This window comes from Emydura macquarii, unplaced genomic scaffold (assembly GCF_026122565.2).
Source record: "Emydura macquarii macquarii isolate MOO-44397 ecotype Brisbane River unplaced genomic scaffold, CSIRO-AGI_Emac_v2 contig_691, whole genome shotgun sequence".
Lineage (NCBI taxonomy): Eukaryota > Metazoa > Chordata > Testudines > Chelidae > Emydura > Emydura macquarii.
The window spans coordinates 11,087,652-11,105,057 of NW_027130828.1; the positions used below are offsets into that span (position 1 = coordinate 11,087,652).

The following is a 17,406-nucleotide window of genomic DNA, read 5'->3' on the forward strand; positions in this document are numbered from 1 at the left end:
GTTGTGGCTCCTGAAACCTAATGACGACACTTTCAATGTCAGCCCTATTAACTATTTCACAGCTAGTACTTTTAGTAGAAACATCCAGTTAGCATGAGTGACCCTTACTCCCCAACTGTCCAAACCTGAGCCCACACTCGAGCTTCTGGGGTGCAGTTTTGTGCGGTCAATATTTTGCAGCACGTGGCAAAGTGAAAATGTAGGAGCAGAATAAAATAAAGAGGTTTTAATCTCAATATAAATCGCACAAGGGCTGCCCTATTCACTTCCTTATTTAATCCAGCAACCCGCCGCCACCTGAAAATCGGCCTGAAGCTCTCGCTGCATTCCCATCCTGTCACAGAAACAGACACACCCGAGGTTGAGCTTGTGTTCTGAAGGGTCTTCTATGGATGAGTGGGCAGATTGACTGTCAGCAATGGGCTAATCGGGCTCAACTGTAGAGATCGGTCTGCGAAGAACTGGAGCTGAGGTCACTAGATTCTTCTCATGGGCAACTGAAGAGACAGCAAGGGATACAGAATCGTTTGGCCACAGCCAACCTGGACTGGATTTTAACAGCTGGAAGACTCTGCATCTCCATACCAATCCATGTCCAGAAACCTTAATTTTGATACATCGAGGTAAATGTGATGCATGGGGAGTCGAGGGAGCGTCCCCCTGGCTAGAGACAAACTCAGAGCCTGGGCTCCTCCATACCACTCTGTTAATCCTTCCCAAGCCTGACCTTTCCCAACGGGCCCCGTGGCATTACCGACTAGGCACCTCTCCCTTCATCATGCAGTGCCTGGTGTGACGCCTGTACCTGGCAGTAGGGATCAGCATCCTAGCTTCTGTCTCAGGAACATCTGTGCGCGTGGGGAATGTGCTCTGGCTCAGTGCTCTGGCTTGAATGGAGCCACTGTGAAATCCCACTGCAGCAGGGTTCATGGTGGGACTCTTCCAGCACGCCCGAGCCGTAGTCACTGGTTACGGACAGTGCTGCTGGCAGCGGGCAGTCCAGATGGGGCTGAGTCGTGTAGTAAGGCTGTGGAGCTGAACTTCCCCCAAGCATAGGGCTGCCCGGATACCGACCCATTATAGAGGCCAAGTCCGGATCTGGATCCAGATCTGAGCACCCCAAAGTCAAGGGCTGTTGAGATGCTGGAGTCTGATCAGGCCCACCTCTCTCTCTGGGAGGGGCGAGGGGCCAGTAGTGAGAGCTAGCACTGGGCCAGACAGAAAATACCTGCACAACAGCACAGCTTCAGTAGCCCCATCTCTGCTTTTCCGGACACCCTCAGAGTCGCTAGCAGGCAATGCCAGACCATGTACCAAAGGGCTATGACCGCTAAGCTTAGTAGCCAATATGCTTGAACTTGCCAGGACCTCCAGAGGTATTTGACACGTCAAAGCATTGCAGGATGAAAGGGAATCCGCTGAAACTTGTCTCCCCTCACAGATCACATCACCTCCCTCTTCCAGCAACCGGATCTCACTCAAGGCAACCAGCCCTTTGATGTTAAAGGAGAAAAAGGCTGTTCTTCCCCACTCCAGAGGATCTGAGGAGACAATGAGGCACACATCAAAGGAGAACCACCCGCGCCCCCCGCTCACCAGCTGAACCCAGAGAACTACTGGGACAAGGCCAAATGTCTTATTTTGCTGGGTACATCAGCTGGAGATGAGCTTTGGAGCCACTTCTCTGGTCTCTGGTTCCCAGCTGTGCTTTCCTCATCCCACTAGCACGCCCGCCTCCTTCCAGTGTCCAGTGCAGAGGGGCACGGGAGAGGGACAAGGTTGCAGGCCAGATGCAGAGAAGAGGGTGTTGATAGGGCTTTGGAAAGAAATAAACTTCTTTAGGAAAAAGAACGAAGCAAGCAGTGAAGGGGATGGGAAGGGAAGTTTTGGGGGGTCTAAATGGAGGACATCTCCACCAATCTGCTTGAAATCAAAGTGGTATGAGGGGGACAAGGAAGAAGTTGCTGCTTCATCTAGTGTTGTAGCAATATGGAGAGCCACCCATCTCTCTAATTTCCCTGAAAACCCCCCACATGGGAGACTGGAGGCCACCCCCAAGGCATCAGCAGCTGTATGTCCAGATGTGCTGCAAACAACAGACGTTGTTCTATCAATCACAGACACAAGAGGAGACAGCATGAGAATCCTGCTCCTTCAGCTCCCAAGAGGGTCTTTATTTAGCACTAGGTTTCCTAGTCCCCTCTACAGGTCTGGCACTAGAGAGCAAAATCCCACACTCGGCCATATGCACAAAGCCAGCAGGTTACACAGTGGTAGAAGAGGCAGACAGAGCCCCGGAGGACGCAAGGCACTGAAGGAGAGGCAGACAGGAGCAAAGCATGACCTCAGGGGTTAAGCTCCCTGTTTCAGAGGAAGGAAGGATTCTGGGAATCTGACAATGAGACATTCCAAGTAACAGGAGCCTGAGAGAGGCCAAGATTCCATGTAATTAAAATGTAACAAGATGTTTGGCCCTAGAGGAATGGTCCACGTGGCTGGAATTTTCACACGGTCTCAGCACCCACATCTGGGGGCCACATTTTCCAAAGAGCTCAGCACGTTGTGTGTACGTTGGGGGCTGAGCAGTTTTGAAAGTTTGGCCCTCCAAAATGTTGGTGGCCTGCAGATGATTATTTAACATATCTAAACTGCAGTAATAGCCAGTGGCTACAGTCATCCTTGGAACCCCACCGTGCTGGGTTCTGTACAGACAGGTAGGAAGACAGTCCGTGCTCTGAAATAGAATAATCTACATGTCACTACGCCAGGGAAAATAGTTCCCAAGAATGAAAAAGAAAAGAATGATTTACCTAGTTTGGGTTGCTCATAAATTCTGCTCTCAGTGGCTCCAGTATATTTCTGGTGTGTACAGCACCTAGCACAATAGGTTCCTGGTCCTACAGTAATATAAATGCACAATAATAATCATAATTGGAGTTACTCCAGATGTTACACTGGGAAATGGGAACAGAATGTGTCTCTCAGAACTTATTCAGGCCAGACTCTGAAGTCAATGGGAGTTTGACCTGAGGAAACACTAAGTGAGGATCTCAGGATTAGGCCTCTGAACTATCTGCAAGGTTTGATATTTGCCAGTCATCCTTACTAGGAACACAGGATTTGCCCTAATGGATCAGATTATCAAGTATCATCATGGCCCATAGCTGATAAGCATTGCCAGCAGATCGACAGAAGGGATTATTCCCCTCTATTCGGCACTGGTGGGGCCATATATGCAGCATTGTATCCAGTTTAGGGCCCCCCACTACAGGAAGGATGTGGGCAAATAGGAGAGTGTCCAGCAGAGGGCAACAAAAATGAGGAAAGGGCTGGAGCACATGACTTATGAGGAGCAGCTGAGGGAACTGGGCTTGTTCAATCTGCAGAAGAGAAGAATGAGGGGGGATTTGATAGCAGCCTTTAACTACCTGAAGGGGGGTTCCAAAGATGATGGAGCTAGGCTGTTCTCAGTGGTAGCAGATGACAGAACAAGGAGCAATGGTCTCAAGTTGCAGTGGGGGAGGTCTAGGTTGGGTATTAGGAAAAACTTTTTCACTAGGAGGGTGGTGAAGCACTGGAATGGGTTACCTAGGTGGAATCTAGGTGGTGGAATCTCCATTCTTAGAGGTTTTTAAGGACAGGCTTGACAAAGCTCTGGGCTGGGAGATTTAGTTGGGGTTGGTCCTGCTTTGAGCAGGGGTTGGACTAGATGGCCTCCTGAGTTCCCTTCCAACCCTAATCATCTATGATTCTGTGATGTTGCAAAAGAAGGCAATCACTCTTCCCTTGTAATGTTCTTAATTCTCTAATGCTGCATGTGCTGGGGGGGGACAGAATCACCACTGACCCCTCAGCCACCAGCTTGTGCCCTGAACTGGGAGAGCTGATTGCTCCTATTACCTTAGCTTGTTTAGCTAGAATATAGCCAAACGGTCATAATGTCACTCAGCTCTTTTTTAAAGCCAGCAACAGTATCTGGCTCAAGTCCCTTATGGCTTATCCAGCCCTCTAAATAAATGGCTCACTCTGAAGGCTGGATACATCATGCTAGCAACACAACAGCCATTAAAAATGTCAGATGGATCGGGGAAAAGCTAGAGCAAGTTAACCTACGTAAATGGCAATTCCCTGATTTTATAATTTGGTCTCTGTTGTTATTTATATTACAGTAACACCTAGAGACTCCATTGTGATTGGTGCTGTACAAACATAAAGCAAGAGAAAGTCCCTGCCCCAAAGAGCTTACAGCCAAAACAGACAACTCAGAATTATTGTGCAGATGGGGAAGGAGGCACAAAGAGATGAATGCTGGGATTTTCAGAGACTAAGGTAGTTATGTGCCCACCTCCTATTGAAACCCTTTCACACTTTTTGGAAAATCCCAGCCTAAATTGTTTGCCCCCACATCACCTAGGAAGCCTGTAGTACAGCCAAGAATTGAACCCAACTCTTGAGTCCCCTACCAGTCCCTTAACCACATGACCATCCTTCCCGTCAACAAAAGATAACTGAAAAGATCTGTTTTATTTTAATGACTGAGCACACAGACCCCTCCTCTTGAAAGACTAACTTGTTGAGACTCATGCAGACGTTACTTAAACTTTCTCTTACATAATCATAGGCAGAAGGGCAAAAAGTGTGGACATTTTGGCTGAAAAAGGACCTTCATCAAGAGAAATAAAACCACTGGCTTTTTGTTACATTTCTATTTCCTAGCCATGCCCTTACTCATGCTCGGCCACTTGCAATGTAATAAAAGCCTGCAGCAAATTTGTAAAAAAGAAATCTGGTATTTCCTTTCTGAGCCATATCATCTTTATGTAGGATCAAAACCCTCACAAACAGGGGAACATACACGGATTGCCAGACAGGATCAGATCCCAAGTCCAGGTATGGGATAACCTGCCCCATGTTAGGTCTCATCCTGGTCTCTAACAGTCAGAGAAACTGGCTTAAATTCTGAAACATAAGGTTTAATATCCCGTCCACAAAATTCATTATCTTTAATTATGTCCAAACACTTTTTAAATCTTGTTAAGTCCTTGGTCTCAGAAACCTCCTGAGGCAGGGAGTTCCACGGTTTAATTATGTGTTGTGTGAGAAAGTATTTCCTTTTATTGATTTTGAATTTGCCATCTTTAATTTCAAAACTGACTGTGAAGAGTTACAAAGGGATCTCACAAAACTGGTCAACTGGGCAACAAAATGGAAGATGAAATTCAATGTTGATAAGTGCAAAGGAATCCGCATTGGAAAACATAATCACAACTATTCATACAAAATGATGGGGTTTAAATTAGCTGTTATCACTCAAGAAAGAGATCTTAAGAATCATCGTGGATAGTTCTCTGAACACAACTGCTCAGTGTGCATCAGCAGTCAAAAAAGCTAACAGTGTTAGGCACCATAAGAAAAGGGTAGATAATAAGACTGGAAATATCATAATGTTACTATAGAAATACATGGTGCACTCACTTGAATACCGCATGCAGTTGTGGTTGCCACATCTCAGAAAAGATATATTAGAATTGGGAAAGGTATAGAGAAGGGCAACAAAAGTGATTGGGGTAAGGAACAGCTTCCATATGAGGAGAGATTAAAAAGTCAAGGACTGTTCAGCTCAGAAAAGAGATGACTAAGAGGGGACATGATAGAGGTCTATAAAATCATGAATGGTGTGGAGAAGGTTAATAGGGAAGTGTTATTTACCTCTTCACATAACAAAAGAACCAGGGGTCACCCAATGAAACTAATAGACAGCAAGTTTAAAACAAACAAAAGGAAGCACTTCTTCACACAACTCACAGTCAGCCTGTGGAACATGTTGCCAGGGGATGATGTGAAGGCCAAAAGTATAACTGGATTCAAAAGAGAATTAGATAAATAAATGGAGGGTAGATCCATCAATGGCTATTAGCCAATATGGTCAGAGATGCAACCCCGTACTCTGGGTGTCCCTAAACCTCTGACTGACAGAAGCTGGGACTGGATGACAGAGCATGATGGTTCAGTCGATAATTGCCCTGTTCTGTTTGTTCCTTCTGAAGCACTGAGCACCAGCCACCATCAGAAGACAGGATATTGGACTAGATGAACAATTGGTCTGACCCAATATGGCCTCTCTTATGTTCTTATTGAACGTCCCTTTGTTCTTGCGTTGTGGAACAGGGAGCACAGACGCTCCTGCCCTACCTTGTTTAGACCATTCATTCCTTGATCGTGTCCCCTCTGATTTGTCTCCTTTGTAGGGTAAAAATCTCAATCTTTTCATACGAGAGCTTTTCCAGTCCTCTAGTCATTCTCCTAGCCCTTCCCTGAGCCCCCATCCATTCTGCAATATCCTTTCCGTGGGAGGACGAGCAGTTCTGCACGCAGTATCCCGGAGGAGGCTGCACCACTGATTTATAGAGAGGCGTTGTAATAGTCCATGTGTTATTCACCATTCAATTCCTTATGCATCCCAACATCGTTAGCTTTCTTGAACACAGCTGCTCACTGAGGAGAGGCCTCCATTGAGCTGTGTACAGTGATACCCAGTTACCTTTCTTGGGTTGATACAGTTAATTTAGAACTCTCAAAGGTGTACATTTTCTCTCCAATGTGCATTACTTTGCATTTATTAACTTTGAATTTCCTTTGCCGCTGCATGGCCCATTCACTTAGCTTCTTTAAATCTCTCCGAAGCTCCTCACACTCCTCTCTGATCCTGACCAACTTAAATAACTTTCTCTCATCTACAAATTTTGCACTCTCTGCTTACCTTACTTTGCAGGTCATTAATAAATATATTAAACAACATGGGGTCTAACACGGATTTTTGAGGCACCCCATTGAGGCATTTCTATTATGAAAATTGACCATTTAATCCCACTCTTTGATTGCAATCTCCTAGCCAATTTTTGCTCCATGACAATACATTGACTCTCACCCCACAACCTATGTGACTTTTTTAGTACCCTCTTGTGTAGGACTTTGTTGAAGGTCTTTTAGAAATCTAAATAAATTAGGCCAACTGGTTCTCCTTTATCTACTACGTTATGGGCATGTCCAAAGAATTCTAAGAGATGAGAGAGACACAGTTTTCCTTCGCAGAAACTGTGCTGGTTAAACACTATCATATGGTCATCTAGGTGTTTAGTTTTTTAATTGTTGCTTCAACCAATTTGCCAGGTACAAGTGAATGGCTTACTGGTCCAGATCACCCCAGATCACCCTTGAGCCTTTATAAATATAGGTACAGCATGTGTACCTTCCGATCCAAACCCTTATTTTAATGAGAGATTGCATATTTTGTTAGCTCCTCAGCCACTTCATACCTAAGCTCCTTCAGAACTTTTGGGATGGACCATCTGAGCCTGGCAATTTATTGCATTTTAAATGATCAATTTGCTCCAGCAGACTCTTCTTCTGACACCTCAGTCTCTCATTATACCTCATCGTTATCACCAGGAAAGAGCAGAGCCAGGGTAGGTTCCTCCACAGCATCCTTAGCAGTGAAGGTTTATACAGAGAAATCATTTAGCATTTCAGCAATGTCCTTAATTGCTCCCTATACTCCTGATGATCCAGCAGATCCACTGATTCTTTCACAAGCTTCCTGCTCCTAATACACGTAAAGAGCCAAAGGTTTGGTGTATTAACAAACCAGGTCAGTAACTCGGCTAGTTTAAACCCGGCATAGCTCTGCTGATTGCAACAGAGGTACATCAATTCACATTAGCTGAGCATCTGGCCCCATGTTTTGTTAGGAATTCTGGAAAAGGCAACCAGCAACCATACATACTCCAACCTGGGTACATGTCTGGAGCAGGGAGGAGAAGAACCTACCAGAATATGGTTAATATCCAAAGAGGTGTGCAAGTGTCGCTCCTCTTCTTGGATGGCTGTTAGAGATGCACTGACATTGCCATAATTAGTTAGAACTCCAATTAAAAGGGCATCTGATTTACAAAATATTGGCTAATCAGTCATGACCAGGCTGATCAGGGGCTCCTCAAAATCACAAGGTGGAATCATTCCTCATTCTCTCCACTCCACGAACATTACACAGTTGTGGCAATGGGTGCAATTGATTCTCAGCTAATGCAAGTTGGCATAGCTCCATTGGCAGCAATGGATTGACACAGAGTTATACTGGTTGTCTGTTAAGATAATAGTAAAACCCTATGCATCTTAGTGAGATTTAATGGCAAGCACAGCCAAGGACAATCCCTGCTCAGTGCTGATTTAGCAGCCGAGCTCTGTATTCAGCATGGATTCTGCTTACATTTGCGGCTAGCCTTGGATAGTTTTGCTGGTGGAGGCTTAAAAATCATGAGATCTTTTTTAAAAACGTTGAGTTCTTTTTATTTGCCTTCTGCTTTGAGGACTTGATGGTTTGTGTTTTTAGCTTTTCCCCCCACAATCATGAGGGCTAGAAACTTACTGTCTTTTTTTTTTAATTGAAAACTGAGATTCTGCTATATTCACATGACTCCAGGATCTGGGGCTTTAACAAACATACTAAACACCATGAGACTCATGATAAAATTATGAATGACATGGTAAAAAGAAATTTTAATTTTTGTATCTCCCCTGACTTTTAATAATCTAAGGGGTCATGTGTGTATGTGTGTGTATAGATATATAGGGCCCAATCCTGCTTTCACCAGTCAATTGCAAAAACCCCATTAATTTCTAGAGGCCCAATCTCATAAAATGTTGTGCACTCCCTGTGTGCTGTTGAGTACCCTTGGAGGTTTAAATGGGATGTTCACCTCCTCACATGTTTGGTCCCTTAATTCTTAACTTGATAGAGTCTCCTTAAAAGAAACAAATGGGAAGTCCTCATTTGGGCAGTCACGGTGGTGCAGCGTTAAAGTATTTCCTACTGTCACACAGTAAATTCACGGCAATGTCAGATACAGACCCACTCAGACCCATTTTAGACTGAAGTTTAGCACGTTCCCAGCGATGGACAGCACCTAGCAGAGAGGCTCGAATCCCAGATTAGGGTCTTCAGGTGTGACCACAGTACAAATAATACAAATAACCTGTTCTTCAGAGGCAAACCCATTCCCCCACCCCCATCACTCTTAGAAAATACTCTAGCTCTTTACCTGGCAACATGCACGTATTTGGTCTTTGGAAGGCCAGCAACTAGGGACCAGATTCTCAGCTGATGTAAATCAACACCGCTCCACTGACGTGAATTGCTCCATACACAGCAGCTGAGGAGCTGAAGTTTGAACCTATGTATTAGTGAGGAAAATGGGAGAACAGAATGGTGGAGGGATGTGGAGAGACTGAAAGGGAAAGAGAGGGAGGAGGAAGAAATGCAGAGGAGGGTTCACAGGAGAGAGAGAGGAGAAAGAAAATCAAATACTCTGAATTATAAAAGCTCCCGTATTTGATTAATTGGGCTTTCTGTTTGATAAATGTTACTCAGGAGTATAACTATGCAAAGCACTCAGCAAGTTCACATTATAGAAAGAACTTAACTAACTACATTAAAATTCTGTGATATTAACCAAACCACTAAAGATCAACTTCTCCTTAATACAATGTTTGGGGAACCAACCCAAGCAAATGATTGTGACATGGGCAATTTTACACATTTAAAACAAGCCGGGCATGTTTTTCCTCCAAATGATGATAGCAGAAATAACTGCAGAGGAAGCAGGTTTGGTCACGGTGGCTACGGAGAGGGCTAGGGGGAGGTGATCTTTGAGTTAGGCCACGTTGTCTAGTGGTTACAGCAGGGAGGTCGGAGCAAGGACTCTGGGATGTTATTCACAGCTCTGTCACTGATTTGCTGTGTGACTTTGGACCAGATAGGCAGCAGAGCCCAGGATCCTATGTGCTGAGCTCTTCTGAAAATCTGGCAGTTTATTCAGGTGCCTAAATAGAAGCTGAGCTCTTTTGAAAATCTGGACTCAGCTGTCAATGCTGCGCCCTTCAGAAAATTTAAGCCTTAGCCGCTATGTGCCTCAGTTTCCCCACCATAAATATTTCTCAGCCACACAGTGGGGTTGTAAGTCTTAATTAATAAATGGTAGTAGAGCAGTCACAGACCCGCATGGACGGTGCTGCTATAAGTACTATGCCCTGTTATTAGGGACATATCTATTTCTAAGCACACCATATTTGTAAGACAATCCAGTGCTCAGAGCTCTCCAGTGCTCGAGTATTACAATGACACAGGGCCTAATCCTGGGAGGTGATGAGTGCCTCGTATCTGAGTTCAGCAGAGGTTGAGGGTGCTCAGCACCTCACAGGATTGGGCCCTGGGCGATTTCATTCCTTCTTTTCCTCCTTCTCCCACTAGGAGTAGGGAAATACCAGAGCAAGGAGTAACCAGGTGATAACTAAGAGCTGATTATTTCTCCTCCCCTCCAGCTTCAGCAGGCTCATTCTCCAGAGAGACAGACCAGGGGAGGGAGGGTGGAGCAGCTGCACCTGGCATTTCAGCTTCCAGGTTCAGTCAGACTTGCTCAACCTGTTCTCCGCCTGTAGAGGCAAATACCAGGGTGTGGAGAGAGCGAGAGAACATGACTTGTCTTTCCCAGTACAAGTGTGGGGGACTCGGGGTGTCTGCATGCACACGCATGCACTAAGAGACATAGGGGGTGCCAGTGTGTTGCAGCTTGTGCGCTGGTCTCACATTAGTGAGACGTGCAACTCATAAGACCGTCGCAGAGAACAAATACAAATCCAATGCAGGCCTGTGTGTGTGTTTCCTCTGTGTGTGTCTCTCTCTCAGAGTTTAGCCTGCATGTCCTCCCATTGTCAGGCACGCGAGTGTGTACGTGTCTCATTGTCTGGGGTGTGCTGGTGTGTTCACACTTTGCTCAGTGCATTGTGTGGGTCTCGGTTGGTGTGTCTGTGGTCTGTCATTGTCTAGTGTGTGTTCTCCCACTGTTTAGTGTGTCTCATTGTTTGGTGTCTGTCTGTGTTAAGGTATTGGTTGGTATGCCTCTCATTGTTTGGTGGGTGTGTATGTTTGCATGTTTCCTCATTGTTTGGTGTGTTTCATTGTTGGCTCTGTCTGTGTTGTGTGTGCATGCATGGGGAGGCAACGGTGACTTTAAGCCACTTTTGTACCCTCTGGATTCTGGGGCCAGCTCAAATAGGGAAACTGAGGCCCAGAAAGGCTAAGGCCTAGATTTTCAAACACTTAGGTTTTGGATGCCCGTTTTCAGGTGCCCAGCTTGAGGCGCATTGGGCCTAATTTTCAAAGCAACCTCAGCCCCCCTTGACTTTATCTGGAGATGGGGCAGCTGAGCAGTGTCTAAAAGTTAGGCCCCAGGCATCTCAAGCAGGGTAAAACACTCACAATGAGTGGCCACATTTGAAAATGTAGCCCTGCAGGCTTCACAGCAGGTCAGTGGCAAAACTGGGGGCTGGAATGCAGAAGTCCTGGCTCCTAGTCCTGTGCTCATCCAGTGGACCACCCATCACAGGTAACAGGCAAGAGGAAGAAACACGCTCTCATTTGGTCTTATATTCTGCTGTGCTTGCATCTCTTCCTTTAATATCATACAAATCAACTCCCAAATCCTCACCTCCCTCTCCAAAAAGGGAAATCTGTCTGCTATACAGAGGAATTGAGAACTGTTTTCCTCTCCGCTGCTTGCCAGTCCTGACAGTTCCCCATCTATTCCCTCATACACGGCTTACAAGGCTGCAGTGTGTTTGCTAAGTAGTTTCCAAGGCTCCCAGCAAGGGGTGTACACACAGTCCATTCCAGATTGGGCACCCAATCCAGCCTGGGATTTCTCCGCCGCTATCCCAGGTGAGCAGGATTTGCTGAAGGAGTCTGCAGTGCACTATGTCAGACAGGTAGAGGACGCCTTCAGAATTGCATTTTAGAGGAGAAAGGAGGAGGAAAACCTGGACTGGAATTCAGTCTGGCTGACTCCAGGCTCCCAAGAAGGAACACAGCAGAAAGCCTCAGCTGAGAAGTTTAAACATGAGTCCTGAAAGTGTTCCTCAATCCTCGCACCTGCTTCCTTCCTCAGTGCCCAAAAGAGAGGGCAGTCTGAACTAGTATGTGCAGGTGAGATAAGGAAAGGGGCTGATTAACATGAAGTCATGCTGGACACCTAAGATAACAGAACTCTGCAGCTGCCCAGGGCCCAGGCTCGCTGTGCTGTGCAAAGCAGTCCAGAGTTTACTGGAAACCACAGGTTTATGGAACCGTACTGCAGCCTAGATTAACCGCCCCACACTAATGCTCTCTCCTTCCTTCTCCCACTCGCCCCACTCACTGGCTTACAGTCAGTGCTTTAGGAACGGACTCTCATGCTCTCAGATCCAAAGTGCAGGATTTGTCCCTTTCCTGCAAAATCTAAGAAAACGCTTTGCAGTTCAGCACCCTCGACTCTCAGTGAAATCAATGCAGGGGTGGAGGCTACTCAGGATCAGGCCCCAGAGAAGTGTAAAGGGCAGAGAACTCTTGAAACACAAAGACCAAATTCTGTAATTATTTTGCGCCCCATTAAGGGGCTGTCTAAGTCAACAGGGTCTGCACCACGTGTCAATCAGCTGCAAGGTTACGAGTAAAGCTCTGCTGTGCCGCTCTATCCAGTCTCCTTTTCATTCTTCTCCCAGATTCTTCTCTCCAGGGCCACCAAACAGTTTGGTCATTTACAGTGATTTCGACAATCTGTGCAGGACACAGCGAATCAAAGAGACTCACCAAAACCCCCAGATCCTAATACTGACACGCTCTTGGCAAAGTACACACCAGTCCCTCCTTCAATCCCTTTCTTACCCTTTGTCTTCCCGCCCCCCGGGCACATCCACTCACTGCTCCAACCCCTTACCATTTCCCCCGTGTCCCAGCTGAGCCAGGCTAGAAGCTCCTGGGGGCACAGATCCTCGGCCAAGCTCAGCCCTCAAGTGCACAGGTGACATCATCCCTTTGATTTCAGCAGCCATTTGATATGTTTGCAAATGGCCAATTAGGGCTTGATCCAATGCCCATTGGAATGAACGGAGTCTCTCTGGCTCAGACTCCATAATCTTCCTCCTCCAATCTTTACCAGGCAAAGAGGTCCCACTGCCTTGCGAACGTTCGAGGCCCCGCCGTCAGGGATTGAGCCAGGGAACTCACCACCGAGGGTTAAATGAGCAGGACCTTGGCACAACTGGGGCAGCACCCACTGACCCTGTAGCACCATGCTGGGCTGTGCAGCTTTCATCCCAAGCTGTGAAGGGATGCAACTGTAGAGGGAGAGGGGCCGTTTTCTTTTGACCTTTGATGTAGGTTTTGACATGGTGTCAACCATCGATCTCTGTATAATACCGTGTTTGCATTTGCACATATAAGGCATTTGCAATTGAGGGACAGAACACCACCCTGCACCCCAGCACTGCCCACACCTCCCTGATTAAACTAAGACATGCAAACGGTGTAGGAAAGGGTTAACCCATTCCTTCTCTCTCCAGCCTGCCTGTTTACAGCTCAGCCCCTGTCATGTGATGCCGGTCTGCACTCTGCATGCAATCCAGTCCCCTATAAATATCTAAGCCTTTTCCTGAGAGATCTCACAGCTGAGCCCCCAACATTATACCCTGAGCCTCTGAACTCTCCAGCACCCAGCATGGAGACAAATGCACTGTTCCTATCCAGCACATCTCCTTGTCACCACGCAGCAGCGGAGATGCTGTCAAGGGTTGGGGGAGTCTCATTTCTTACTTGCACCCTCCTCCCCGCTAGCGATTGCTTTTAAAAAGCCCTGCAGCCCCATTAGGTCAGCAGTGGGATTAAAAGATCTGTCTCTATCCAAGCTTAAATGGGAGAAAATGAGCTGCCATTCGGCCTCTGCTGGAGCTGAGCACTGGAGCCCCCGCTGCTTATCAGATGTGGGTGCCCACGGGCAAGTCACCTACTCTGGCTTTAGCCCTGGCCCTAATGGGGGAGAGGCAGGTGACCCTCACCATCTCCCTCCATGAGAGTCTCAGCTGAACAGGAAGCGAGTGGCTGCCCTTCAATGTGCCCCCCTGTGCCCCACAGCAAGGGGCTGGGCCGTTCCCCAGCCGTGGATGGATGCAGCAGCGGGACGGAAAGTTACGACAGCACCTGGTGACTCAAGCTGAGCTCCAGAAAGGCCTTGGCTCCGGCCCAGGTCCCAACTGAGTCAGCGCAAGAAGCCTCGTTTTTCTAGGTCACGAGCAAAGCCTCGGTCCTTGCTCCAGTTGTTTTGTAATCCACAGATACCACCCAGCCCTGTACGGGCTTGGCGCTGTCTCCTGCTTTGGGCAAGCGGCTGGCCAGCTCCCGTTAAAGGCGGGGGGGTGGGGAGTGTCTGCATCCCACTTCTCCTCCATAGCACTTGGCCTTCCTTGTCCAGAGAGTGGGCCATCTTCCTTCTCCACCACGCATGCATGGGCTTTGCAGCGATCCAGAGAGCTCTGGGGCCAGAGTTAAGGTTGGTGTAAATCAAGTGAAGCCAAAGGATTTACACGAGGGGCGATTCTGGCCCTTTGTGTTAGTAACAGGCCCCAGGCTCATTCCCTCCTCTCCGCGCCACCACTCTCCAACTCGGAGCATGACCAAGTGCACCAGGGCCAGTGCAAGCTGCCAGCATGAGTGCCCTGGCAAGGGACGTCCTCTGTCCATGGAACGCGCAGGGCCACAAGACCACAGCAGTCTCAGCTTCCTGTACCACTTGGCCAACATCCCTCCACCCTGGCTTGGCAGGGCGGCCGCTAGGGCCAAGAGGGAACCACAACTTCCAGAGCCATTTCCATCTTTAGCACCTGCCAACAAGGAGCCAATTATTGCCAGTCGTGGTTATGCTTCTTGATGGGGGGAGAGGGGGCTCTTTGACTGGGAACTGGGCTGACACCCACCAAACTCATTTCACACATTGTAGAGGGTCTCACACAGCCTTCAGGAGACAGAGACTTTAGGAGCTGGGACAGGAGACTTCCTGCTCTGTGGGCTGGCCAGACAGAGGGGAGCTGGGTGCAAGAAGGTACAAGTATGTGGGCTGGTGAGGATCTGTGCACATGGGGGGTGCAGTGTGAATGGGTACGTGTGCACCATGCTGCAGGGTGGGGATCCTTCACTTCCCAGGGCACGGTACTCCAAGAGCTCTTGTCCAGCAGGACAGGCAGAGTAACCCAGCTGGGCACAGACCTTCCTGCAAACCACCCAACTGTTAGCTACAGAAATGCCTCCTGTGGTGTACTGGTCACATGCGCCTGGTAATGACAATAGGATAATAATCCAGCTCCGCTGTTCCATGCTTATTTCTCTCTGCACCTCCTTTCCCCCTCTTCTGCCATCTTCTCCCTTTCCTGTCTTGTCTCGTCTTCTCCACACCCCCACTTCATTTCCTTACCTCCATCCTTGACAATTCCCCCCTCTTTACTCCTCCTTTTTATCTTCTTGGTTCTCCTTTCTTCCCCCTCCTTTCCTCTGCCCCTCTCTCTTCCTTCTCTCGTTATCCTTTCTTTCCCGAGTCATGATAATTACAACAGCCATCACAGCAGTGAATGAGCTCAGCCACAGAGGCTAGGGTAGCTGTTGGGGAAGAGAGTAGCTTGCCATGGCTAGTGTACATGGGAATGGGGACAGTCATCCATGGTGGAGATGGGCCTTAGAAACTCAAATCTTGACTGTGTTGACATGACTTATAACTGCGCTGGGAAGAAACTTGCATATGGTAATTCAGGACCAAAGTCCCGTGGAGAAAAAAACTGGACAAACATTTTTTTCTTCTTTGCCTCACCTCAAACAGCCGACTACTTTCTGCCAAACTCAACAAGGCTGTTTTCTTTCTAGCCTCTCTTAAAGGATCTCTATGGTTACAGTTGTCATGGTAAAGTGACAGTAAGTGAGCGGTTGACTTTCTAGCCTTTCTTACAGGCTCTCTATGGTTAGAATCAGCAAGAGGTGGGTGACATTGGTGGACTGAGGTGAAGCAAACCTGATTCAGAATGAACTTGCCGAAATGTCTCTACCCTGAGCTTCCAACTCCAAGTAATCCCTGTTAATCCAGGCCTTTATATCTGTAGCTCAAGGGTATTTCATAATCAAATCCAAGCTAACCATTTGAGATACAATTCACTCTTTCTCCCTCAGCACTTGGTGCTGTTTCCCCATAAGCACCATCTATTCTAGGAGTGCAACACTGCCATCCTTCACTGCAGAACAATCTTCTATATCATGTTAAAGGGACACAGTCAGCGTAAAAATCATGGGTCAAATTCTTCTCTCAGTTAGAGCCACATAATTCCCAATGTACCAATGGAGGTTTCACAGGTGTAAATGGGACCAAAATTTAGCTTAAGAAATGTAAATAATAATTCCTTATATGCATTGCTAATTATAATGGAAGCAGGCATGAGTGCTATAGTCCAGATATTATTACTTTTACACTAGCACCTAGAGATCCCAACTAAGATCAGGTTGCAGCACATACACATAGTGAAGAGTTTACAATCTAAGTACTAGTAAATCTAAAACTCTCCTTTGCTACAATGCCTACAAAAAACTTGACACCAGCTTGTCAGTTGGTGTACTGAGATCTGCGACTAATACTGTCTCATGGTTTTTTTGTGCCCCCTCATCTGTCTCTACCTACTTGTTGGCTCTTGTCTGACACAGCAGAACCTCAGAGTTGCGAACACGTTGGGAATGGAGGCTGTTCGTAACTCTGAACAAAACGGTACGGTTCTTTCAAAAGTTTACAACTGAACATTGACTTAATACAGCTTTGAAACTTTACTATGCACAAGAAAAATGCTGCTTTTAACCATCTTAATTTAAATGAAACAAGCACAGAAACAGTTTCCTTACCATGTCAAATCTTTTTTTTTTTAAACTTTCCTTTTATTTTTTTAGTAGTTTATGTTTAGTGCAGTGATGTGCTGTATTTTTGGTTTGTTTGGTTTTTTTTTGCTCTCTGCTGCTGCCTGGTCATGTACTTCCAGTTCCAAATGAGGTGCACGGTTGACCGGTCATCTCGCAATTCCGGTGTTCGTAACTCTGAAGTTCTACTGTACTTACATTGGAAGTTCTTTGGGGCAGGGCACCCATCTATTTGTTCTGTGTTTGTACAGTGCCTCACACAATAGGAGCCTGGTCCATGACTGAAGTTCTTAGGTGCCATCATAATACACATAAATACATAGTGTACATAATTAACAAGTAGATAAAAGCTTGGAGGGGAAAGAGAGGCAAAGTGACTTGACCAATGTCACAAAGCAGGCAAATGGCAGAGCCAGGAATAGAAGCCAGGACTTTGGAATCTCAGTCCATTGCCCTATCATTTGACAATACCACCCAGCCCCCAAGTTACTTCTGCATTTTCCATGCTAATCCCCTGAATGTTAGTAGTTGCTTTGCTGGTGGGTCCATTCTAACTCCCAACTGATGCTTTACAGACAGACTGTTTTTCAGTCGCTTCTGAA

At 46.8% G+C, this 17,406-nt stretch overlaps 1 long non-coding RNA gene across 1 annotated transcript; it reads right to left on the minus strand.

The window, feature by feature from the left end:
* Positions 1-211: 211 nt before the first annotated feature.
* LOC137148703 (uncharacterized) lies at positions 212-945 on the minus strand. Its single transcript, XR_010918558.1, has 2 exons — positions 806-945; positions 212-497 (listed from the first exon to the last, which is right to left on the minus strand). It is a non-coding gene; the product is annotated as an uncharacterized lncRNA (long non-coding RNA).
* Between the last annotated feature and the right edge of the window lie 16,461 nt (positions 946-17,406).